Source organism: Rattus norvegicus, chromosome 16 (assembly GCF_021556685.1).
Source record: "Rattus norvegicus strain SHRSP/BbbUtx chromosome 16, alternate assembly SHRSP_T2T, whole genome shotgun sequence".
Lineage (NCBI taxonomy): Eukaryota > Metazoa > Chordata > Mammalia > Rodentia > Muridae > Rattus > Rattus norvegicus.
The window spans coordinates 40,212,618-40,239,570 of NC_141549.1; the positions used below are offsets into that span (position 1 = coordinate 40,212,618).

General features: G+C 37.2%; 1 protein-coding gene and 1 long non-coding RNA gene across 1 annotated transcript in view; one reads left to right on the top strand and one right to left on the bottom strand.

Annotated features, from left to right (window-relative positions):
- The window catches only part of LOC148000536 (uncharacterized), a 42,642-nt gene extending 34,437 nt beyond the window's left edge, over positions 1–8,205 (bottom strand). Inside the window, exon 1 of the long non-coding RNA XR_015639856.1 lies at positions 8,011–8,205. This is a non-coding gene — a long non-coding RNA (uncharacterized LOC148000536). The remainder of the gene's footprint in view (positions 1–8,010) is intronic.
- Positions 1–26,953, top strand: part of Erich1 (glutamate-rich 1) — a gene marked incomplete at its 5' end in the record, with an annotated part of 52,793,804 nt that overhangs the window by 9,342,058 nt on the left and 43,424,793 nt on the right.

The window sequence follows — 26,953 nt, forward strand, 5'->3', positions numbered from 1 at the left end:
AGCTGGGGACCGAACCCAGGGCCTTGCGCTTGCTAGGCAAGCGGTCTACCACTGAGCTAAATCCCCAACCCCACTTTTAAACTTTTAATAAATAAGTTCTATATCAAAGCAAAGATATGATTTTAGCTTAGTTACCAAATGAGACTATGACTATATAACTCAATCTAGCTAATTCCTCCCTGTTAAATTACAACCATTTCTAAATTCCTCATAAAAACAACTTTAGAATAACCACTTTCAATTCCCCCAAGTCCAGGTAATTGGGACGACCACTCCTCTATAACCTCTTCAAGCTGCTCATGGACGTTGGTTGAGATATCCATGGAGATAAGGGAGGGGATAGGAAGAATGAAGCAAATGCTGTTGCTGATGTGTCCTGACTGGACCCAGCTGAAAGTCCTTGAGACTAGGAATCCAAGTAGGTGCACTCTGTAAAATACAACTCTCAAGACAAAAGTTTAAAATCAAGATATCTGTTTGTTTGATTCTCCTGAATAATTTTTTCAGGTGGTATACCTCTATCAAATCTGATCAGTATGACTTTATGAGGTTTCCATAGCCTAATCATACTTTTTAAAACCACAAAGACAAAAATCTTTCTCCCAAAATACTGTGTTCCTTAGTCAGTAACCAGAAAAGCTTGTATCTTTAACTCTCTCCCAGAGTAATAATATAACCATAAAACTCAAAGTCATAGGGGCTGGGGATTTAGTTCAGTGGTAGAGCGCTTACCTAGGAAGCGCAAGACCCTGGGTTCGGTCCCCAGCTCCGAAAAAAAGAACCAAAAACAAAACAAAACAAAACAAAACTCAAAGTCATACCCACTATGAAATTAAACAATTTTTTAAAAAGGAAGCAAGCTAAACAATGAGCCTGATAGGCTTTTGTACTCTGTGATATCAGGAAACTAACCCAAAATTCCTGTCAAGCCTATGTTAAGAGAATCTGAGCTTCCTGTTGTGGTAGATATAAAAAATAACCACAAACCCTCGCTAATCAGCATCAACGAGCCATATGGCTTTTAGCGGGGTAATTCATAAAACAAACTAAACACCTTTTATCAATTCTAATATCAATAAGCAACATATCAAACCAGGACTTTAGCCCAAAATATCTCAATCTGTCAAGCTCTCTACCCAGAGCCACAGATTTTTCTTTAACCTTAATAACCTAAATATATATCCTTTTGTTAAGCTCTCTGAATTCACTCTGCCTGGTGTTACAGACATTTATCACAACTCTCTACTTGGAGGTAGTGACTAATTTTTCCCTATCTAAGTTCTGAACTGTGGATGAAAATCCCCACCTGATTCAGGTAATCTCTTTACTCTCTTCTTTCTAAAAACAAACTTAATCACCTTTTAATAATATCTGTAATTAAGAAGCAGCTTGTCTAACTAGGATTTCAACCCAAAATTCCCATGAAGCCCATATTAAAAAGAATATGAGTATCCTGAAAGAAATTCTAAAAAACTTTCTTTAAAAAGCAGCTTTTAATCTCTAACTCTCTGAGCTGCCATTACTTATCACACAGCAGGGGACCTACAGCCTGCCAGCCCAGGCTGTTTCCCCCTTTGTTTGAAGTCCTGCCCTTAAGATACCACATGACTTAACATGATGCCAGTCTCCTCTTACTTAGAAAATAAAAACTTTCTCTCAACTCTTAGGATTACTAGTGGATTCTTGCCTGTCACATTGGTTCACCATCTGTTGTAAAAATATAAAAACTAAAAAAAGTATTGGTGTCTTTTATCCTGCTAGGTCCAGCACCACGGTGCCCCAAGATATCTGCTAGATATCATGGCAGAAACACATCCCAACTCCGAGGCAGCCCAGTGTCTCCAGCCGCCACACACTTTCCTACACTCAAACCCCACATAAAAGAACACACAACACAATAATCTTAGATAGAATTGATAAGATACAATTGCCCACTTAAACATACAAAGCCCGGCACCATCCATCCTTTAAGAACACTGATAACAACTTGTAAATACACAGAGCGAGATCTTTACGATAGCCTCCATTGTCCTGTCATGGCTTCTCTCTCTGTCTCCTCTCCTCTCTGTTCCAGTCTCCTCTTCCTTCAAACTTCTCTCCCACCCATCCTTCCTTCTCCTCCAATGAGAGGCTTCCTTCTATCCTGTAGAGAGTGATCTGAGCATTCGTTTTTATATTTCTGATTTGCAGATGCAAGGTAATTAGTCATTTTGTGACTCCTCTGCCATTTCTTCTTTCCCATGATGGAATTTTAAAAGTTTAGCCAAAAACAAACAAACAAACAAACAAACAAACAAACAAACAAACAAAAACCACCTTTCTTTCTTTAACTTTGCCTTTTGTTAGCATTGAAGAAATTGTTTCATGCAACTAAGGAAGAGAGATTAACAATTTATGACATGGTGAGCTTAAAGAGAGTTTCTCTTTTTTCTTTTTTAATCTTTTTTGAATCTTACAAAGGTAAAATCTCCAAACATACAGACATAATATATGCATGTGTGTGCATGCACATATAGACACAAAAACATTTTCTTATTTATGTTCATTTAAGATCATATTATGTAACCCAGTCTGACCTTTAACTCATGAGTCTATTCCCTTGCTTTTCTGAGTGTTCCGGTTACAGATGTAGGCCATCATGCTAAGCATTCCATTTAAATTTTAAATCTCTTTTAAGAAACACTGTGAAGACTGACCACAGACCTTCTCCACTTTCTTTGGTCTTCCAGATCCAACCCCTAGGCTCCTTCCTAGTGCTGTAACAGATCACAAGCTGCAGCCTCCCTTCCCCTGCTGACCTTTCTGGTGGATACTACAGACCACCCTCTCCTAACCCTCCTCCCCCTACTTATCTATGCATTTCACCTCCAACACCAACATCATTCCCTGTGAACACACCAACCAAGGAGGCCATCATTCTCTATGAAAATCCAGAAAGAAAGTAGAAGCTAAGGGACAAAGCTCCCATCCAACAAAGGCAAACTCAGAAAGCAGTACCAAGAATTTTCATCACCCCAAACTCAGATGCATAGACACCAGCTTAAGAGCCCAATCAGTAATCGGCAGGGCATATGTCTTTACTGGAGCCCAGCGATCCTATCACAGCAGGCCTTGAATATTCCAACATAGTGAAACACAAGTAAGAGACCTTAAAACCAACGATATGAAGATGATAGAGGTTTTTAAGGAGGAAATGAATCAATCCCTCCAAGAAATCCTCGAAAACAGAAGGAAAAATCTAGATGAAATAAGCGAATCTCTTAAGGAAAGCCAAGAAAAAACAAATGGCTGTAGAAAATGAATAAAACTGTTCAAGACTTGAAAAGGAAAATAGAAGCAATAAAGAAAACACAATGAGGAAATTCTGGAAATGAAAACTTTATAAATTCAAACAGGTACCAAAAAGACAAACTTCACCAATAGAATAAAAAAGATGGAAGAGAGAATGTCAGACATTGAAGACATGGTAGAAGAAATGGACACATCAGTCAGATGGGAAATATGGGACACTATGAAAAGACCAAACCTAAGAAGGAGAAGAATCTCAGCTCAAAAACCCAGAAAATATTTTCAACAAAATCATAGAAAAATTTCCTAACTTAATGAAGAAGATAAAAGAGGTAAAAGAAAGATATAAAATGGCAAATATATTGGACCAGAAAAGAAAATCCCCTTGCCACATAATAGGCAAAAATCATAAATATATAGAACAAAGAAAGATTATTAAAGCCGAAAGAGGGGGCAGGGGGAGCAAAAGTAAAAAGGCCATACAATATATAAAGGCAGATCTATCTCAGTGTTGTTGCTGAAGGCTAGAAGTTTCTATATAGATGTCCTGTAGACTCTGAGAGACCACGGATATCAGCCCAGACTACTATGCCCAGCAAAACTTTCAATGACTATAGATCGAAAAAAATAAATTATTCTATGATAAAGTCAAATTTAAACAGTATATGTCTACAAATTCAGTGTTCCAGAAGGTGTTAAAAGGAAAAGACTCTAAACCAAAGATGTTAACTACACCTGTGAAAATACAATCAATAATCTCACACCAGCAATACCAAAAGAAACAAACACCACACACACACACACACACACACACACACACACACACACACACACACCACCATCACCACCACCACCACCATCACCACCACCACCGCCACAAACAAAATAACGTAAGTCAAGAATTATTGGTCCTTGATATTTCTCAACATCAATGTTTTCGATTAACCAATAAAAATTATAGATAAACAGAATGAATGTGAAAATAGGAATCATTATTTACTATGTATTCAAGAAATACATCTCAACACGAAGGATTAAGCATTACCTCATAGAAAAGGGTTGAAAAAAGATATTCTGCACAAGTAAACCTAAGAAATAAGCTGGCATAGATACTTTAATATCCAAGAAAAGAGACTTTAAAGCAAAACTATTCAAAAGAGATAAAGATTTGCTTCTCAAAGGAAAAAGTGAGCTAGATGATATTTCTTTCTCTCTTTTTTTAATGGATATTTTTAGTTACATTTTAAATGTTATTCCCTTTCCTGGTTTCCCAGTCATAAGCTCCCTATCCCATCCCCCCTTCTTCTATAAGTGTGTTCCCTCTCCCCAACCACCCTCCCCCTTCCTGCCTCCCTGACCTGACATTCCCCTAGACGGGGCGGGGGGGGGGGGTTTCCAGCCTCGGCAGGACCAAGGACTTCTCCTCCCATTGGTGCCCAACAAGGTCATCCTCTGCTACATATGCAGCTGGAGTCATGGGTCAGTCCATGTGTTTAGTCTTTGGATAGTGGTTTAGTCCCTGGGAGCTCTGGTTGGTTGGTATTGTTGTTCTTATGAGGTTGCAAACCCCTTCAGCTCCTTCAATCTTTTCTCTAACTCCTTCAACAGGGACCCCATTCTCAGTTCAGTGGTTTGCTGCTAGCATTCCAGTCTGTATTTGTCATGTTCTGGCTGAGGTCTCAGGAGACAGCTATATCAGGTTCCTGTCAGCATGCACTTCTTGGCTTCATCAATATTGGCAAGATGATCTTTCAATTCCTAACATCTATACTGTCACAAAAGGCACCAAAGTTTGCAAAAGAAACAAAATTTATGCTACTACAGTTTAAATCACACATTGAGCCTCACACACTGGTAATGGGAAACTTTAATACCCAAGGTTATCCAGACAAAAACTAAACAGATGTAACAGAAGTAACAGATGTTGTAAACCAAATGGACCTAACAAATATTTACAGAACATTTCACCCAAACAAAACAGAATATACCTTCTACTCTGCACCTCATGGAACTTTGTCAAAAACTGACCACCTACTGTAAGGATTAGAGTAGCCGAATAAACTCCATTTTGTTTTTAAGGCTTCATTCTTAGTTAATTGCTGTTGGAGGAAGCATGGTCCCCACCCTTGAGGTCTGAGAAAATCACAAAATGTACTTGACAGTTGCAAAATAGACACAGCAGCTGCAGCTAGCTTATAATAACAGAGTGGGCCAACAAAACATAAGTTGTTCCCAGGTCAAGATGTTCCTTTTTGATATATGTTCTCTCCTTGTGGTTTAACCAGGTGCTATAAACCTATTAGCTTAAAGGGCAACATTCCTTTACCCTCTCATGTAACACCAAGGCTTGAAAACTCATTCTTGTGGTTTTTTACTTTATAAACCTCCTACTCCTAGATCTCAGGACTACTCTCTTATTCTGTTACATCAGGAAGGTTTATGGCCCAAACCAGAACTTGAATAAAGACTCTCATGTGCTTGCATAGGAGTTGTAGTTCCTGGTAGTCTCTTTGGGGTTTACGAGAACTGGGCATAACAATACTCCATTACAAATAAAGTCTCAAAAGATACAAGAAAATGAAAATAACTTCCTGTATTCTATCAAACTAGCAGGAGTGAAAGCTGGATTGCAACAATAACTGAAACAAGAGAAAACTTACAAACTCATGGAACCTGAACAACTCTCTGCTCAATGAAAACTGAGTCAAGATGAGATAAAGAAGTGAAAGACTTTCTAGAATTAAATGAAAATGAATACACAGCATACCCAAACTTATGGGACACAATGAAGTGATGTTAAGAGGAAAGTGCATAGCACTAAGTGCCTAAATTAAAACAAACAAAAAAAAAATCGAAGAGATCTAATACCAGTAACTTAACTGCACAACTGAAAGCTCCAAAACAATAAGAATTAATCACAGCCAAGAGGAGTAAACAGCAAGAAATAATTAAACTAATGACTGAAATCAATAAAATAGAAACAAAGAAAACAATACAAAGAATCCATGACACAATGGATTTGTGATTTGAGAAAATCAACAAGATAAACAAACCCTTATCCAAACTTGCTAAAATGCAGAAAGAAATGATTCAATTTGAACAAAATCAGAAAGAAAAAGGGGAGCATAACAACAGGCAGGTGAAAATCCAGAATCATAAAGACATATTATAAAAACTTCTATCTACCAAATTGGAAATATCTAAAAGAAATGGATAGTATTCTCAATAAGCACCACTTACCAAAGTTAAATCAAGTTTAAATAAACAATTTAAGCAGACCTAGAACCCCTCCCCCCTTTCCCAGTGAAATAGAAGCAGTCACGAATAGTTTCCTAATCCAAAAAGGCCAGGCCAAGACATTTTTAACACAGAATTTTACTATACTTTCAAGGAGTAAATGAAAAAAGTACTCAAATTATTCCAAAAAATAGAAACAGAAGGAATATTGCCCCATTCATTTTATGAGGCCTCAGTTAATCTGATAATCATATCACATTAAGACTCAACAAAAAAATAGAATTACAGACTAATTTCCCTTATAAACATTAATGCAAAGATACTCATAATAAAATACTTTGAAACCCAATACAAGAACACATCAAAAAGATCATTCACCATGATCATGTAGGTGTTATATCAGAGATGCAGTGATAGTTTATTATTAAAATAAATCAGTAATTCAGTAAATTTAATCCACCATATAAGCAAGCTGAAAGAAACAAAACCTCACAGGATCAACTCATTAGATGAAGAAAGTCCCTTGACAATGTCTAACACCACTTTAAGAGAAAAGTCCTGGAGAGATTAGGGAATGCAAGGGACATACTGAAACATAATAAAGGCAGTTTACAGCGTGCCTATAGCCAACAAGAACTTAAATGGAAAAGAACTCAAAGCAATTTCACTTAAATCAGGAAAAAGATAAGGTTGGTCACTCTTTCCATATCTATTTAATATAGTATTTGAAATTTTAGCTAGAGTGATAAGGCAACTGAAGGAGATCAAGTGTATACAAATTAGAAAGGGAAAAGTCAAAGTATCACTATTCTCAGATAATATAATCGTATGTATAAGTAATCTGAAAAGTTCCACCAGGGAACTCCTATCACTGATAAACACTTTCAGTGAAGTTGCTGGATGGAAGAATAACTAAAAACAAAAAAAGTAGCACCCTCTTCTGGGTGCACACAACAAATGAACTGAAAAAAAATTGGACAATATCACAATAGCTTCACATGTAAAATATCTTGGTGTGACTCTAACTAAGCAGGTAAAAGTCTCAAGTCTTTGAAGAAAGTAATTTTAGATACCAGAAAATGAAAAGATCTCTCATTTTCATAGGTTGGTAGGATTACCATAGTAAAAATGGCCATCCTACTCAAAGCAATCAACAATGCAATGCAATCTCATCAGAATTCCAACACAATTCTCAGATCTTTCAGTTTTATATGGACACACACACACACACACACAGAGAGAGAGAGAGAGAGAGAGAGAGAGAGAGAGAGAGAGAGAGAGAGAGAGAGAGAGAGAGAACTAAGAACTAGAACAGCTAAGGAAAGCTAATCTGGACTAGTAAAAGAACCTGCCTTCTGGAGGTATCACCATCCCTGATTTCCAATTGAGCTATAAAGCTATGGTAATAAAAATGCACCGTATTGTCATAAATCCACACAGCAATAAATGAAATTGGACTGAAGACCCATACATAAATCCACTCACCTGAGGACACCTGATTATTGATAAAGAAGCTAGAAAAATGCATTGAAGCTCTCTGGAATCTATGAAGGTGATCCAAATAAAGACTACTACTGATGGGGGATACCGAGTCTCAGCTGGCCATCTCTTGCAGACAGGCAAGGCTTCCAACGGAGCTATTGGGCTGCATTCAACTGAGTTGTTGGCCAAGGGAATCCCATGGAAATCACCAAACAACCCAGGCTGATCCCAAGACAGAGGGCTGTTCTCCACCAAATGACAGTAGAGCCCTATTGCCTAGGACAACATCCACATAACATATTGAACATTAAGAGGTCATGTTGGTGGCTGCATGGAGTCCTTACTTTTATGTTGTATTCTTTGGTGTGAGAAGGTACTCTGAAGACTATAGAAAGAGAAATAAAATGTCAATTCTGCCATAAAACCTTTGACCAACCATTTGACTTGCTTGTAAGATGTGCTGGAGCAATGGTGCTGCAGAATTTGTAAGAATGGCTGACCCATGTCTGATTTAATTTAAGGTCCAGGCCAGGAGGGGAAGTTTGCACCCAATGTTGTTTGAATGATCAGGAGTCAGAGACCAGAGAGCGTAGAAACCTAGGGTAGACCCACTCATGACTGGTCTAAAGTAAACAAACAAGCAAATTAATTAGATGATTCCTAATTATGTTCTGCTATACTCATAGATCAGTGCCCTGTCCAGTTATCAACAGAGAGGCTTCCTCTGGAAGCAGATGAGAGTAGATGCAGAGATTCACAGCCAGTTATTGCGGAGGAATTCTCCATTTGGGTCCCTCTCCTTGGAGATCAGGGAATCTCAAGAAAGTAGAGAAGGAAGAATTGTAGGTTGTAGGAGTCAGGGGGAGTGAAGGACACCAGGAGAACAGGGCCCATTGAATAAACCAAGCAGGCAGCATATGGACTCAGAGACCGAAGTAGCAAGAATGGGGTCTGAGTTGGTCTGTATCGGGTCCTCTGCATATATGTCATGGCTGTTAGTTTGGTGTTTTGTGGGATTTTTTACTTTAAGGTCGTATTTATCTTTGACTATTTTTTCTGCTCTTGCAACTCTTTTGCTCCTGTTGGGTTACCTTAATTTTTGCCTTAGAATTTGTGAAAGAACAAGATATCCTACTCATGGCCAGATTGGAATTTTGTGATATAGTTTTACCTCTTAAGTTCCAGACTCACATTTTCCTTTCTTGACTTAATTCTGAACTTATATTTTGTACTTACAACATGACTGTACTTACTATCTTTCTTCTGAATTGGATATTTTTTATTTTACTTTATTGTCATCATTTAGTTATGTGTATAAGTATGCATCTGTGGAATTGTGCACAAAACTTTAAAACCAACAGAGACTAAAGGAGAGTGTTGTATCCCCTGGAGTGAAGTTGCAGGCAGTTATGAGATTCCCAGTGTAGATAATGAAAATCAAACTCAGGTACTCCACAAGAGTAGCATGTACAATTGACTGCCAGGTCACCTTTCCAAGCCCCTGGATTCTTTTAAAAATATTTTTATAGTTTTAATAGGGTTTTCTAAAGATACTCAAATGAAAACATTTGTTATCAGTTTGGTACAGCATAGTTTGTAGAAAGAATGTAGTCTTGGTGTGGGATAAAGGTAACAAGGTAACTTTCTAAATGTGTATAATAATCCATTTTAAATATCTTAAAATCAGAATAACAAGAGACTGTAACCAAAATATTAAAAGATAGATTGCATTAAAAGATTGATTTTCAATAAAATATGATACAAAAATTAGAATAATAACACCATCTTCTACCCTTGTTGTGAAATGTATGAATTTCCATTAAGCTCTTTTACACAATAATGCTTACATTTCAGCTCTCTTTTAGAACATGTTCTTGGCTAAAAATTTGTACTTTTTCCAATCTTATCTCTCAAATTCTTTCCCTCCTCTCTTCTTATTTCTGCTACTTCATATTTTTATATTTCCTTATCTAGATTGCTTTATGAGTCACACTAATTTGTTGACTACAGATTATATCCCATCCCACATGTGTGGTCAACCTTCCACACTTTAGGAGTGTGTTAAGCATAACTCTGATTTTATTGTGTAATTCTTTGAACCTCTTTTAATGTTGGCAAATATTAGTGAGATGTATAAAATACAGCAGCTCCTACTCATAACAGGAATGAAAATTAACATTTTTCCCGGAAACAAAATCGCTTTATCAACCAGACACCTTTGATGAGTATTTCTTTATGAGCAGTGCTACTTACCTTACTAATTCCCACCTTTAAAAAACTATGGTCTAAGTTTGTTTCTTTAAGACTGTGTACCTAGGGTTTGGGAATTTAGCTCAGTGGTAGAGCGCTTGCCTAGAAAGCGCAAGGCCCTGGGTTCGGTCCTCAGCTCTGAAAAAAAAAAAAAAGAAAAAAGAAAAAGACTGTGTACCTAGCTTCAAGATTACTATGTACCTGAGAATAACCTTGAACTTCAGTCCTTCCATTTATACTTCATAAGTGCTGAAATTAGAGGAGTGTGTCCCCACCCCTGGCTTTATGAGGTACTGTGCGTTGAACCTTAGACCTTAGATATGACAGGTGACTACTATACTGACAAAGCTACCCCAATGAAACTCTCCCCCATCATCTGGATTTTAGCAATTGTTCAAGAGAAAACATCTAAATACATTCTTGAACACCCATCAATGTAGTTAGAGGGAAAAAGCAAAACAAAACAAGAATAGGAAACAATAAGAAATATAAAACCATCTTTATTAGTGCCAAGAGTACAAAAATCAAAATTCTGCCTGCAAAATCTAGAAAAGATGTAGTCAGCATAAAGTAACCAAGATCTAGAATCTTTTATTGTTGAAAAATAAATGAAGAAAATTCTTAAGGGTCATGGGAAGGATCATGGTTGGTCCCAGCAACACTGAGGATAGTACTATTTATTGCCTAAGACCAATGACAGAGCAAAGTGGTAGTGTCAGAATTGGAGTAGTAAGATATGGTCAAAATAAACTATAACAATCAAGTTCAACATGAGATAAGCTGAAAGTTTCCTCTCAGCTGACTAGTATTCATGGCATCAAAGTGCTACCCAGGCTGCTGGGAGAAAATCATCAAAAATGTACTTTCCTGAAAATCCTGAGAGCCTCAATACTGAACTGTTAAAGCAAAATGCCCACTCGTGCAATAGTGGCATGAATGTTCTAGGGAAAACCAACCACACTACCCTTTTCCATCTGAGATACCCTCACTGAATAGAATATATGTCTAGTACTGTAAACTTGGAAGAAAGCCTACAGATAGGGATGTCACATGCACTATGAAGGAATCTACTTCTGATGTTTTGAAGAGTGAATAGTTAAACTGCTTCTTAAACATTCGTGTTTATACCCATCGACAGCTGTAGCTCTCAGCTGTTCAGAGAAGTTTGTTTTGGCAGTCAAAGAACAATAACTAGGCAATGAACCAAATATATGTGATTATCACTTAGTCATCCTTAAATAGGACACCTATATCAGCCCCTCATAGGCCCAAGTAGTGTCAGAAAGAGGTAGGAAAAAGATCAAAAATATGGAAAATAAAGAAAGACTTTTGAAATGCTGTCATCTGCATAGCATCATCATTTCAACCAAGCACATATAGCAGGCATGACTTCTGGAACAAGACTCAGAGAAAAACAGGAATATATGAAGGGATTCTAACTGTGAAGAAGGGCCTAGAAAGACTGGAAGAGATATGAAAGGTAATTGTGATGAAGGTAAATATGACTACAAGTTTTATATACAAGAATGAAGTTATCAAAAATCAAAGAAAAATAATATTGCTAAAGCTATCTGATTCTTTGCTAATAGACTCTAATATGTATGTATGTAGATATGTGTGTATGTGTACATATATTTCCTCATTTTCAAATTTAAATTAGCAGAGATAAAAACAAACAAACCAACAAAAAGAGTCTTTGGTGGCATTGTAGTATTCATGATGGGCCAAGTGTTACTCTCTTGTTTGTACTTCAGCTATATAGGAACATGTTGAAGCCTTCTACAATATGATATGATGTTTCTTATGGTTTGTATGTGCTCTGTCCAGGGAGTGGCACTATTAAAAGGTATGAACCAATTTTAGTAGGTGTGTCACTGTGGGCGTGGACTATAAGACCCTCATCCTAGCTGCCTGGAAGTTAGTATTCTGCAAGCAGCCTTCAGATGAAGATGTAGAACTCTTCACATACCTGCTTGGATGTTGCCATGTTCTTGCCTTGATGATAATGGATTGAACCTCTGAACCTGTAAGACAGCCCCAATTAAATGTTGTCCTTATAAGAGTTGCCTTAGTCATGGTGTCTGTTTATAGCAGTAAAACCCTAACTAAGACAATGCTCTTTTTCCTCTTACAATTTTGTTAAGGCTTTCCATGCATTTGTCTAAGCCATTCCTGTAATCATGTGGTACTCAGCAGACAATCTACCTTCATTATAAAAACTCTGTGACCACTCTAGACCTTATTATGTTTCTTCAGTTTTGATATCATCCCACTGTGCATAGCCAGCGCCTTTTGCTTATGTAGACTTTCCTTTCTTTTAAAATGTATATGGATGTGTGTGTGTACATACATGTGTGTGTGTGTGTGTGTGTGTGTGTGTGTGTGTGTGTGTGTGTGTGTGATGCCCATGCCTATATGTTGAGGAGAGCTTTGATTATGCACTTTTATCATTCTGTGCCTTGTTTCTTCCTGGAGCTTGTGGTTTTGGATTATTCTGGAATACAGAAAGTGCCTGTGGTTATCCCTTGCCTCCCTCTCCCTCCAGTAGTGGAGCTAAAGCTATGCACAGAACCATGCTTGTTTTCTACATGGGCTCTGGGATTCAAGCTCTGCCCCTTATGCTTACACAGCAAAAGCTTTTAACTGCTGAGCCAGCCCTTAAGCCTCCAGCTTCTTTTATTTTTATAATTGTTGATTCATTTCAAACAAATATTTAATTATATCTTAGACATGTCATACTTATGTTCCATCTATTGCCCAGGTTGTGGAGATCATTTTTCTTACGTTTGATTTACTTCACACATGTGACTCATTGCATTCATAAGAATTTACTAAATGTGTTTTCTCAATGAGATGACAATATTTTCATTCCATCCAAAATAAATATTATTACATTTACTAATTGCATTATTTATTGAGTTGGGCACACAGGACATTACTGCATTCCATGCAAAGATGCTACTTTTACTTATAAGGGAAACATTAACTTTTAAAAGTGAATCATTAAAGATTTGATTTTACTATAAACTTTATTGTTAAAGAAATTAAAGTGATCTTTCCATGGTTTATGGAAGTGTTTCAGTTGTCCCCTTTCTTTGATAAAATATAAGGGCCTAAATCTTCAATTTGTTAGTCAGTTTTCCATTACTGTGACAAAGTCATACAGGAAATCTACTTAAAAGAGGCAAGGATTTGGTTTGGATCATGACCTGAGATTTTAGTATGTGATTGCGTAGTTCTGTTCCCTTGGGCATAAGACAAAGAAGGAAATTATGGTCAAATGGCTAAAGACCAGAAAGCACAAAAGAGGAAGTGGCCAGGATATATCTGTCAAGGGAATCTTACTGACCTACTTCCACCAGCTAGAGCTTCTCCTTCTTAATGTCTCAAGCTATCTCTGCCTAATGTCTCTAGCAAGGGACTGAATCTTCAGTATATAAGCTTTTGGTAGACATTGCATATTCAAACTGCAATATTCATAAAGGAATGAGTGCTGTTGGGTTGGGGAAATGGCCCAGTGAGTAAGAGTGTCTGCTACACAGACATGAGGACATGAAATTCAAACTGCAGTAGGATTTTACATGCATGTAAGTTCAACTTTGTGGGAGACAAAAGAGGACAAAGGGATTGCTGAGGCTTATTGTCCATTCTTTAGGTTCAGGAAGAAACACTGTCTTAAGGAACAAGAGGCTGTTGGGCCGGAAAGTGTTCATGAACCCCAAAAGACCAAGAAGCCAATCCCAAAGCATTAGGGTCTTTTATTATTAGTTTTAGCTTGGGCTCCCTGCCAGCCTTGACACAGCAGGACATGAAGGCAGAGCCCTAAGCTTAGTTTTAGGCAAGCATTTATAGAGGCAAGAAGGGTATATCTAGCCTGGCACAAATCTAATTGGGGGCCAATAAGGCATTTAACATAATTGGCTGGTGCTGGTAGCCAAACCATAAACTTAACGTCTGCTTTTCTCTTGATTGGTAGTTGTTAAGAAGTACTAAGTGTGTGAGACAGGCTTGTCTCTCAGAGGTATAGATTTGTTGGGGAATAGCCTAGTCATTGGTGCTAAGTACTGGCTCATTAGTTAACCCGAGTTCAACCTTAGGTCAGGTTCTTTAAGAGGAGTCTAAGCCCAAAAGATCTGGTCTCTCAAGATGATTGAGGAGAGAAAACAGAGGGAAGAAAGAGAGAGAGAGAAAGGAGTGAGAGAAAGAAAAACAGGAGAGCCAACACTCGTTTTAGCTTGTGAGCACACAGTAGCACATACATCAAGCAGATAAACCATGTACCCAAACTCCCAAATCCATCCATCCAAAAAAAGAAGGAAGATAAATGTTCTGAAAATACTTCTAGGTTTGTAGTGTTTTTCCAGATGACTATGATGAACCAGATACACACTTACGTAGTTGGGTTCTTGTCTAGAATTGCCTAGAAGCCACTGGAATATCACAAAAGCTTTTCTCCAGGGAGGCAACATTTTGCTCATAACTCTCTGCTAAAGTCTAAAGCCAGAGTCTTTGGCAGAAGAGAGGAAGGCAGAGAGGAGAAAACTTCAATGAGAAATCAAATATCATTCTATTAAGATGGGACCTTAGATTTTGGTCAAATTCTGTCTCATAAAAGCACGCTTTTCTAGTTTTATGGGCAGTGTAATGTATGAATCATTGAAATGACTGTATGCTAGAGCCTGTATGGCAATGATAAGCTGTGTTTCCAGTTTTTGGAATCTTTCTGGTTTGGCAGTTTGCCTACATTTTCTAGGATAGAAGACAAGAAGAAACAAAATTCCTTCAGAAATTTTATTTATTTTAAAATATGCAATCCATGGAGACAAAATGAACTTACTCTTCAAAACACTTGAGAAATAAAACTGTCAACTGCTTTGATTTTTTTCCTCCTTATGTGAAGTCTGTCACTGGGAAGATAGTATGAACTGTCTGGTTTTCTGTTGAGTCTGACCTCTATGTATGTATTTAACAAAAATTATACATCTCACCAGAGTGATTCTAAATAAATATTTGCCTGTCAGTCTTCGCAGAATCCGAATATGTATAAAGCAAACCTAGTTACATGTTTGATTTGTAGGTAGTGCATTATTCTCATATTTCCTGATGCAATGAGATAAAATATTTATATTATTTGAGCATGTCATAGTTGGAGTCAAGACTCATGCATTAACAATGGTCCTATAAGTGCTGGCTAAGGAAGTGGCTAGATAGGTACCAGTTTTTGGCAGCCCCATATGAAAATTAGTTTCACAGTATTTCAAAAAAAGTTCATATTTATTGTATCTCTGACTGTGATTTTTTTTTGTTAAAGTAGAATTAAAATCTAAACTTCAAAATAAGGACATAATGTCGTAAGAGCATTGGAAGACTTTTTTTAGTTACAAAATATTGCTTATGTATCATTTTTCTACAGTATGTCCTGCCAGAATAACCAAGTATACTTGAAAACTATTTTCAAGTATTTCCAGGATAGATTCCAAGACCCTGTTCCTATGAGTAACTCACACTAGAAAGCGAGTCTAATAATTCATGATGTTGAATGGCTTTCTCCTGAGAACTCTGACAAAATCCTCAAATAAAATGTATTCAGTTATTAATTATGCTAAATATGCTGCATGCTCTATAAGATGTTGGAAAGTATTCCATCTCTCTGATTTGGTTAATCAATAGAGAAATGTGCTTCTCTGTCAATTACAATATGTGCGATGTTAGACAAACTCATTGTCTATTTTGATACATAGTCTATAAATGAATGAGGAAGAATCAGATCTCTGGAGTTTTTGAAGACAAGAGTCAGTGTCATTTCCCCTAGTAACGTCCTTAAAATAAATATGTGTTCCGCTGATGTCTTTTATTCCTCTATTTTGAGGTAATAAATTAAGGATCACAATGTTGGTTAATAGTAGATAGATGAGTAAAACCAAGTATTTAATCTGATAGAAACATGCTCAAATATGTTTGAACATACTTAACATTATTGTAAGTCTTTTGACATTATTGGAGCATATCAATATATCAAAACTGTACACAATATTTGAAGATATCTTTATATTAGTGAATATATATAAACTAATTTGACTTAAAAATAAAATGTTGACTTACTCAGCTACAGTTTGTTTCTTTCATAAGTTGAGTTTCTTAAGTGTCTGTGAGAAAACATTACACATTTTTGTTTCTAGTTTTCTAACTTCAGAGATTTATATTTTTTTTAAATGGGAAAAATAATCAGGAATTTTATTCTAATGTAGTAGGGTAAGAATTTATGAAAAATTTGGATTGATTTTAAATTCAGAGAAATTGCAGGTTTAGTGCAACAATTAGTGTGGCTGCTCTCACCAACACTTGATGGCATTTTTTAACTACCTCATTTGTGCTTCTCATAAACATACATTTACTTTTCGAAAGTAGTTGAAGACTTTAAAAGATCAGTGTGTATTTCCTAAGAGTGAAGATACTGTCTTGAACAACCCATGGAATGACTGCGATAAAAAGGACATACCATTCTTGCATTGTGTCCTCCAGGGTCCATATTAAAATTTTATCAGTTATCCAAGTAAGGACATGCATAGTTGAGGTTGTGTTTCCAGGCCTAAATGTAAATTCAGTACTAAGAATTGAGTGTATCTGTCATGGCTCATGAGTTTCTTTCACTCCAGAACCACTCTACTCATAGACATTTTGAAGAATACTGGGAGTTCTTCAATTTGATTTCTTCTTATTACATTCAAGTCAGGAAATTAAGATCAGAAGGATATATATTGTATTTGCAGCCCAGCACACCGAAAGACACTCATGAAGGTGCCTTGTCCCACTGGTAATTTTAGCTATAGTCATTTCCCTAGGATGGTACTCCTAGTTTTTTTTATAATAATGTTTTATTTTCTCATTAGTAGTTAATAATCTCTCTATAAAGAGATATGTTGAAGACATGTAAATGCACTTCTTTTTAGAAGGTTCATCCTCTCATGTAAGTATATATTGATTATTTTTGCTCAGATCAGTTTTTATCATAACCAAGATGATGATTTTTCTTATTTTAATTTTTATTTATTTTTTAATTGAAAATAGATTTTTTCTCACATAATATATCCTGATTACAGTTTTTCCTTCTTTTACTCTGTCCAGTTCTTCCCCACCTTTTTCTCATTCCCCTGTTTTCTCTCATTAAAACAAAACAAGCTTCCAAGAGATAATAATAAAGTACAAGTAAATAAACCATAATAAGATAAAACAAAATATATCGTGTCAGAGTTGGAGAAGACAAGAAAAAAGAGCTCCAGAGAATATACAAGGATCAGAGAACCACTTGTTTGCACACTCAGGCACCCCATAATAACACTAAGCTGGAAGCCACAACATATGCAGAGGACTTGGTGCAGACCCTGGCAGGCCCTGTGCTGCTGCTTCGGTCTCTGTGAATTCATACGAGCTTTGATAAAGATTGTTTAGTAGCCTGGTCTCTTGTTCTCCTTCATTCTTCATATACTGTTTTTGCTTTCTCCGCCACAGCCTTCCCTGGGCCATTTTATTCACATTTATTAAGTTGGCATTCTACCATATTTTCCTAATATGCTAGTGTTTTATTTATTTATATATACATAGATTAGTGGGGTCTTATTGGAATCTGTTACCATCATTGTTACTAAGATTCTTTGAGCTTTCTTTTTCTGGAGTGATTTTAAACCCATTCTCCTTTATTTTCTCTTCTGCATTAAAAAAAAAAAAAAACAAAACTTTCTTGTTCAGTATAAATGATTGTGGAGTGACTTAAAACTTAGCAATGTGGAATTAATTCTTGTTGTTCTACTTTCAAGTAACTTAAAATTGTAATAATCAACTTTTTGCAGCTATAACAAAAGGGAGACTTTTATGTAGTTTTATTCTTCTTTTCACCCTTTGGCGCAGAGTTGAAAAGATTTGGCAGTTGTTCATACCACGACTGCTCAAGTCTCTTGGAAGCCAAGACTTAGGTTCACATTCCATTTAATTGCTTTTGTCAAATGCTTGGAAAGCTATTTTTCAATACGATAGGAAAATATAAATGTGCCAATTTTGAGAGGACGTTAATATATTGTGCTTTGAAATGATTGGATTTTTAGAAATATTCCAGTAGTATGAGGGAGACCAAGGGGATAAAGAAACAGAGTTAATTTTGAATAACAGGGTAGATTCTGGAGAAAGAGAGGCAGTAAGAAATTATTGAAGGAGGGTTAGAAAAGGCAAAAAATTATTTTATGTAACATTAAATTTGATATATTAGGGACCCTATAAATTTCTCTGTCATTCTCAATAACTAACAAATTACATACACAAATGCTATGGGAGAATAATTTGTAGAGGTATTTAGAGGCAATATGTAAAGGACAGGGGGTCAGATATCACTGATAGCAGTTGTCCAGTAGCGATAAACATACAAACCAGTATAACTATGAAGATATAACCACAGAGGATGCTAAGGAATCTCCGTGAGGGCATTGGATTTACCTTAGAACATCAGATAGCATGTGTGTGTTAGGAGTATAGAGCAAGCCAGACTGCATTTCATGGACTAATCTGTGACTGAGATTATCACTGAAGCATATTTAGGGAATCCATGTGGGCTGGCTATGAAGGTCAGTGCATTAGTAAAGGAAATTGCATCCAGTTGACACACAGGGAAGTGTTCAGCAGAAGCAGTTATACAAGATATTTATCTGGACCAACTGCATTGTGAGATTGGGAGGAGGCAGAGAACTGAGAACTGTGTCAAAGGTGACTGTGCTCTGCTTCTGGCATGAGACGTTCTAATTTATCATCAGGATGGAAGTCAAGGCAACATGCAATTATAACTATCCACTACAGAACTGTTTAAGGGTCAGTTTGTATGAACAGTTTTGTTAACGATTCACCAAAAGGGTTTATTACTCACCCAGGCATTTAGTTTGACCTTTTCTAGTTGTTTTGAAAATCCAACTGTGAAGTAAGTAAGTATAGGATTCTATTATTCTGACTAGGTCTTAGGATGGGGTAAGAGTTATATACACACAGTGAGATGAAATCATGTGGGGCAGGGATATCGATGGAGAGGTTATGTGGGAAGGAAAACATGAGGAAATACATAAGCGTATGATACATATTGGACCTGGTTAGGCTTGGTGTTCTAATGAGTCTCTTCTAATGATACCACTGATGATTGCTCTCCAAAGACCAGGAAAAGCAGCAACTGACAAGGTAATATCTGATATAGAAAGCCTGTATCATTAGTAATACCTACCACGAAGGCCAAATGTTGTTATATTCAAGGGTAGAAGAATAACATTATGGATGGTTAGTTCTTTTTTTTTTTTTTCTTTTTTTTTTTCAGAGCTGGGGACTGAACCCAGAGCCTTGTGGTTGCTAGGCAAGCTCTCTACCACTGAGCTAAATCCCCAACCCAGGATGGTTAGTTCTACATTCAGCTTTTGTGTTTAGTATCAATAATTCATCTATTCCCTTCTTTCTCTACCTCCTCTTTTTCCTTTCTTCTCCTCTTCCTACTTCACTCCAACTCTGCATATTTTGGAGATAAGATCTCACTAGGAACTCCTGGATTCTTTCCTATTCTACATTAAGATTTGGCTTAACTTGAACTTGTAGTGACCCTCCAAGTTCTGGGCTTACAAGCATGAGCCACCAAACTTTGGTAGTGATTCTTTTTCTGCTGGGTATGAAAGGGTCACAGTTAACACAATGGCAATGTGCCAGAAAGGTATGGGACATCATATGATTCAGAAGCTATCCTGTAATGGTATGAAACTTCTTTTTAAATTCTCATCTTAGCAAAGCTATTGTTGCTTACTATGTTCAGCCAATGCATGCCTGGCATGTTTACTGTTTCTAAGGGTTCCCCTGGGGCCAGACGTGAAAAAATACCCCAAGGCTACTGCAATTATGGTCCATGGGGGTGGGGTTACATCTTCAACTGGTAGCATAACCTGGCTATGTATTTTTCTGGTATTGGTGCTGTAATCATGAAAGGTGTGAGAACCAGAGAATCATGGAAGTAAATGTGCAGAAGGCTTGGATTCTCTGAAAAGAGGCTCTGAAAGACACTGAATGAAGTTGTGAAAGTGAAGCTTAATATCTTTAAGATGTTGGAGGTGACAACCTTGTGGCATGTCTACTAAGAAAATACAAATTTAATGGATGAGTGAGATACAGCCAACAGAATACCTATGGGCCATGCAGGCCTCAGAGCTGGAAGGGTGGGGCTTCCTATGTCTGTAGGAGCTCAGATAATATGTACAACATGAAGCTACTTAATTTGATTTTTGCCCATTTGGAATTGGTCCTGTTTTGGTTTACTCTTTCCTTATGTCACTATTTTTCCTATTAAAATGGGAATGTTTCCTGTGATATTGACTGTTTGAAGTATGTAACTTATTTTTGGATTTTATAGGATTCACACTTAAGTGTTTGTCTCACATGGCAAAAGAGACTTTGAACTTCAGGCTTTTGAACAGGGATGAGACTGTTAAAAAAGGGAAATATTTAGAAATAAGATAAGTAGAGTTTGCATTTTGAGATAAAAATGAGATCTGTGGACCAGGGATGGGGTGTTACGTTTTTATGCCATGTGTTGGGTGTCAAGTTGAGAAAAAGTGGAGTTGTTATGGTTAGCCTTTGTTGTAAATGTGCCTCAATTTAGATTTCCACAGATACTCTAGAAGTATCTGGAAAAGTCTTTTTGGAAGGGCTTGACTGAGGAAGGTATACGCATCTTGAATATGGGCAACTCCATTAGTCAGGGTTCTTTAGAGTCACAGAACTAATGGAATGTCTCTATATATTAAGGGAATTTGTTGTGATGACTTAGCACCTGTAGTCCAACTAACCCAATAATAATCAGCTCTGGATGGGAAGTCCAAGAATCTAGTAGTTACTCAGTCCCATTAGACTAGTTGTTTCATCTGATCTTCTGTAGAAGTAGATTCCAACAGATGTGCTGGCAAGTAAATGCAATCAGCTTAAGAAGAGAAAAAAATCTTCCTTCTTCCAATGTTCTTAGGTCTCTAGCAGAAAGTGTGGCCCAGATTAAAGGTGTGTATCACCAGGCCTGGATCTGGTGCTTGTTTTGTCTCAGGCTGACCTTGAACTCAGAGGTCTACTTGGCTCAGTATCCTGGGATTAAAGGCCTGTACTACCTTGCCTGAGCCTAAGCATTTTATAGCCACCATGCCTCAAGATCTCCATGCCAAGGTCCAGGTCAGAAACTTGTGTCTTCCAGCCCTAAGTTCTGGATCACAGGTGAGTCCTCCAATTCTGGATTGTATTTCATTCCAGATACACGTCAAGTTGACGACCAGGAATAACCACTACAGCACACTATCCACTGGGTGTTATCCTAAGTAAATAGAAAGGAGAAAGCATTCACTTTCCTCTGCTGTGTGTCTAGTTATAATGTGAGCTTTCCCACCATGTTCCTTCTGCCTTTCCTACCGTGATAGACTGTATCTTCTCCAACTATAAGACAAAGTAACTCCTTCCCACCTGAAGTTACTTCTACTCAAGTATCTAGTCAGAACAGTAAGATAAGTAATTAATACAACAGGATGTTAAGTCAGAAAGGTCAGAGTCAGTCCTTAAAGGTACTGATAAAGGTTTTAATTTATATTCCTCCTGAAATAGGAAGGTATGGTGGTTTGAATAAAAATGGACCTTATAGGCCCACAGGGAGGGGCCCTATTCAGAGGTGCGGCTGTGTTGGAGAAAGTGTGTACTGGGCTTGGGCTTTGAGGTTTCAGATACTCAAGCAAGGGCCAGTGTCACCGTCTTCCTGCTGATTGTCAATACAGAACTCCAGGCTTCATCTCATCCCCACGCCTGCCTGTGCGCCTCCATGCTTCCTGACATGATAGTAATGGAATAAACCGCTGTAATTGGAAGCCAGGCCAAGTTAAATGTTTTCCTTTATAAGAATTACTGCGGTCATGGTTTCACTTCCAACAATAAAACCTCAATGAAGGCAGGAAGGTATAGGATGATTTTAGGTAAAGGAATGATATGATCTAATTTTGTATCTACTAGGATTATTTTGTTGGTTCTTATGAGACAAATATGTTCTCATATTAGGGGAGAAGGTGTGGTAAGGAGAAACACATTCAGGATTATAGAAATGAGTAGAAAGTTATATAGTACCACAGTGAAGACACTAGGGTATCTTGTACTAGTGATGGATAATATGGTAATGAGAAGTTGCAGATTATTTATTGAAGGTACTATTGATGGAAGAAGATAATTTAAAAATGCTTTCAAGAGATCTGATCCAGAAACTGAGAAAGGAAAAAAATGTATTAATTGAGTATTTATGTATTGGCCCATAAACTTAATGTGCCAGTTTGAAAAAAAGTTATAAGACTCTCAGTTTAGGAATATTTAAGATGCCTGCTGTATATTTTAAAGGAAATATCAAGCAGGGCATGATAGATAGAACTCTGAATTTCTGGATTTGTTGTAAACATGTAGTTAATATTTAAAGATAGCTTAATGGACAGGCTCACAGTGTTAACATAAATAGATTGAGAAATTACTTTCTCTCTCTCTTTCTCTCTCTCTCTCTCTCTCTCTCTCTCTCTCTCTCTCTCTCTCCCTCTCTCTCTGTATTTGAGGAGATAAAATCTGTATTTGAGGAGATAAAACTACTGTGGTAGCATGGTGCCATAAGAATTAAGACACTTGGATTGAGTTGTTAAAAATGAGTGTGAACAGGTTGTGTGTCACCAGGAGTGCTCACTTTTTTTGAAAGGTGACCTCTTCCCATAAAGATACAGGGACATGTTCAAATAGAGGACTCACATGCTTATGAAAATGACTGAATTCCCAGGAAATGCTTGAATTGACTAGGATTGAGAATACCTGTAGTTTCTTTAGTTTCTACCATTCATTTTTGACTATGGTTCTCTCCTGCTTATTTAGTCCTGATTAACTTGCTGTTGCATTAGGTACAATTAAGAATATGATTTATGTAACTGATTTGCTTTAATCTTAGCTCTTATGCTATTATTTATTCTGTGTAATTTTTCACATTTTCCTAATGTGTAAAGTAGGAAAGAAAATAGATTTTATTTACTAGGATCCTTCTGGCTATAAATATGCTAGTAGAAATTTAATAGTTTGAATAGTACCTAGAATATAACATTTCTTTGAATGTTAACCTCAACTATTGATATGAGACATTGAAAGAATGATAGTTCAACAGATAATACACAGTAACAAATCTCTAATAGAGCCAATCCTGAGATAATTGAGCCCTGCAGCTATCCCAGGTTTCTGGGCTAGAGAACACAGGAAGGTGAGAGAACAGGAGGTCATAAACACTATGTTAAGTGCTATTGGGAATGGGGGTTCTATTTCATATTATACATTAGGTCTTTATTGAAGGAGGTCAGAAAAGGAACTCAAGGCAGGAATCTTGAAGCAGGAACTCTCTTTAACTTCATGTGCCAGGCCTCTATCATCTGTGCAGCTCTTAATAGTCTTATCTTCCAAGATCCTAAAGAACTCATTAAGTTTTGAGGGCTTGATGGCTTTTTTATTGGATATTTTATGTATTTAAATTTCAAATGCTATCCCCTTTCCTGATTTCCCCCTCTCCCAAACTCCCTCCCCCTGCTTCTATGAGGATGCTCCTACTATTACCCATCCACTCCCACATCAACACCCTGGCACTTCCCTACACTGGGGAAACTAGCCTTCACAGGACCAAGGGCCTCTCTTCCTATTGATGCCAGACAAGGCCATCCTCTGCTACATATGCAGCTGGAGCCGTGGGTTTCTCCATGTGTACTTTTGGGTCCCCAGGAGCTCTGGGGGATCTGGGTGGTTGATATTGTTGTTCCTATGGGGTTGCAAACCCCTTCAGTTCCTTCAGTCCTTTCTCTAATACCTCCATTTGGGTCACCGTACTCAGTCCAGTGGTTAGCTGCAAGCATCCTCTTCTGAACCAGTAAGGCTCTGGCAGAACCTCTCAGAAGACATTCATATCAGGCTCCTGTCAGCAAGCACTTCTTGGCATCAGCAATAGTGACTGTGTTTGGTGGTTGCATTTGAGATATATCCCCAAGTGGGGCAGTCTCTGGATGGCCTTTCCTTCAGTCTCTGCTCCTTCTTTGTTCCTGTATTTCCTCCCATGAGCATTTTGCTCCCCCTTCTAAGAAGGATTGAGGCATCCACATTTTGGTTTTCCTTCTTCTTGAGCTTCATGTGGTCTGTGAATTTTGTCTTGTATATTCTGAGCTTTTGGGCTAGTATCTGCTTATCAGTGAATGCATACTATGTGTGTTCTTTTGTGACTGGGATACCTCACTCAAGACGATATTTTCTAGTTCCATCCATTTGCCAAGAATTCATGAAGTCATTGTTTTTAATAGCTGAGTAGTACTCTATTGTGTAGATGTACCACATTTTCTATATCCATTTCTCTGTTGAAGGACACCTGGGTTCTTTACAATTTTTGACTATTGTAACTAAGGCTGCTATGAACATAGTGGGGCATGTGTCCTTGTTATATGTTGGAACATCTTTTGGGTATATGCCCAGGAGTCGTATAGCTGGGTCCTCAGGTAGTAATATGCCCAATTTTCTGAGGAACTGCCAGACTGATTTCCAGATTGATTGTACCAGCTTGCAATCTCACCAACAATGGAGGAGTGTTCCTCTATCTCCACATCCTTGCCAGCATCTGTTGTCACCTGAGGTTTTGATCTTAGCCATTCTTACTGGTATGAGGTGGAATCTCAGGGTTGTTCTGACTTGCATTTACCTGCTGTTGAACATTTCTTTAGGTGCTTCAAGGCCATTATATATTCCTCAGTTGAGGACTTCCACAATACTCCCAAAAACCAACATAGTCAGGTTTGTCAGAGGAATAGTTTACTTTTTTGTACCAATTTCTCTGTTAGCTTGCTTTGCTGTTGCTGTCATCGGGAAAGATGTAAACATATTCATTTAGTTTCACAACATTTTTCCTAAGGTTTATTAGCTCCTTATCCTGGACTGTTAATTTTAATTAGCAACTAGAGATTAAGTTCTATATTCCCCATATTACAGCATCTGACATCATTCTTCCTACTGTTAATCTCTGAATTAGTCAGAAGGGCAACCAAAGTTTACTTTCATAAAAAACATTTAGGATTTGCCAGAATCCCATTATGTAAGGGTGTCTTAAATTGAAGATGCCTGTTAACTGTAGGGTCAATGGGTCCTGTAATCATAGCCCCCAATTTCTGGGCTCTACTAATACCCTTAGGTGGTAACTGATGCTGCTGAGTTTGTCTTTAATTTAATAAATTCTAGTCATCAATTCATTGTCTCATTTGATACAAATTAAAAGAAGAAAGAGGGACAATCCTATAGGCACGGGTGTTGGCCATTCATAATGTGAAGACGATTCTTCAGTGGGAGGTAGGATACTGCAACTCTTCCATATTGCAGCCTTTATTTGTTCCATATTAAGTTGTATTTGCAGAAGGAAGAAAGAAGTGAAGTGGTATTGAACATCAAACAAACAATCAAACCAACAAGGAAAAGCCGTCTCTTACTATTCTTATCTTAGAAGTCATAATAAGTCTATTTATTGAGAGGCAAATCTCAAATGACTTCTAGTGTGAAAAGAGCTTTGCAAAGGAGCACCAGACAGTACATAATGAAAGGGCAGCTTTGTATGCAGTAGGTTTTGTGTAGGTTCATCTCAGGAGCTAATTTATCCTTGATGTGAGTACAAGGTAATTAATTTAACTGTGTTAGGCAAATGAGAGTGTAAAAGGGAGGAGGGCTTAATATTTCAGTAACAGTCATCACAAAAAGTGAAATTCAAATTACGCGATGAGTCTTCAGTTTGGAGTATCGTTGTGTTTCATATTAATAGGTATGATTTTATTTAAGAAATGGCATCATTTGTCATATTAAATTAATACTAATACTTCTTATACAATATTTAAAACTTCTTGTTTATGGATTTCTTTGGTATTATAGCTGTGACTTTGGAGTTTTAATTTTTTACATTTGTGTGTAATTAATTCAGCACATTACATTTATGACCCTAAAGGGACAATACACAGACATTTTAGAGAAATACTGCTCTTCCTAGCTTTACTAATATGCATCCATATAGTCTACTCTGAATGCTGTTACAGAGATATAATGTGACATCTCTGTCCTGAAACACTAGGAAACCTGCTTTGCTGTTGTCAGATTTTTTATTGCCAATTTTAAGAAATGTTTTTTCATCAGAGTGTTCAGCAGGATGTTTCAGAGTTTATGTTTTGTATTCAGACAGTGCCATGATTTTGAGAAGATAAGTAGGCCTTTGGTTCATCACTTAGAAAAATAAAACTAGCAATAGGTAAATCACCTAGTTGCATAGCAAATCACAGATCTAAAGTAGCACAGAGGAGGTATTTGGTAAACAGTAGTGCTGTTAAGCTTGGAGCTGCATATAGCATGAGAAACTGGGCTTAACTGAGGGCATATTTCCTAGGATGTCTGTGATTCTGTAGTATCTGTTAAGTGAACAGCATTTGAAACCTCAAGTTTAAATAACCACTTGGAGAAGGTTTCTTATCACTGGGGGAGAATTATTCATGGATGAGACATGAAAATGACAATCTTTGTGTTAAACCTAAGTCACACTGGAATCATTATGATTCATATCTTGGCAATCTGAGTCATAGGATTCAAG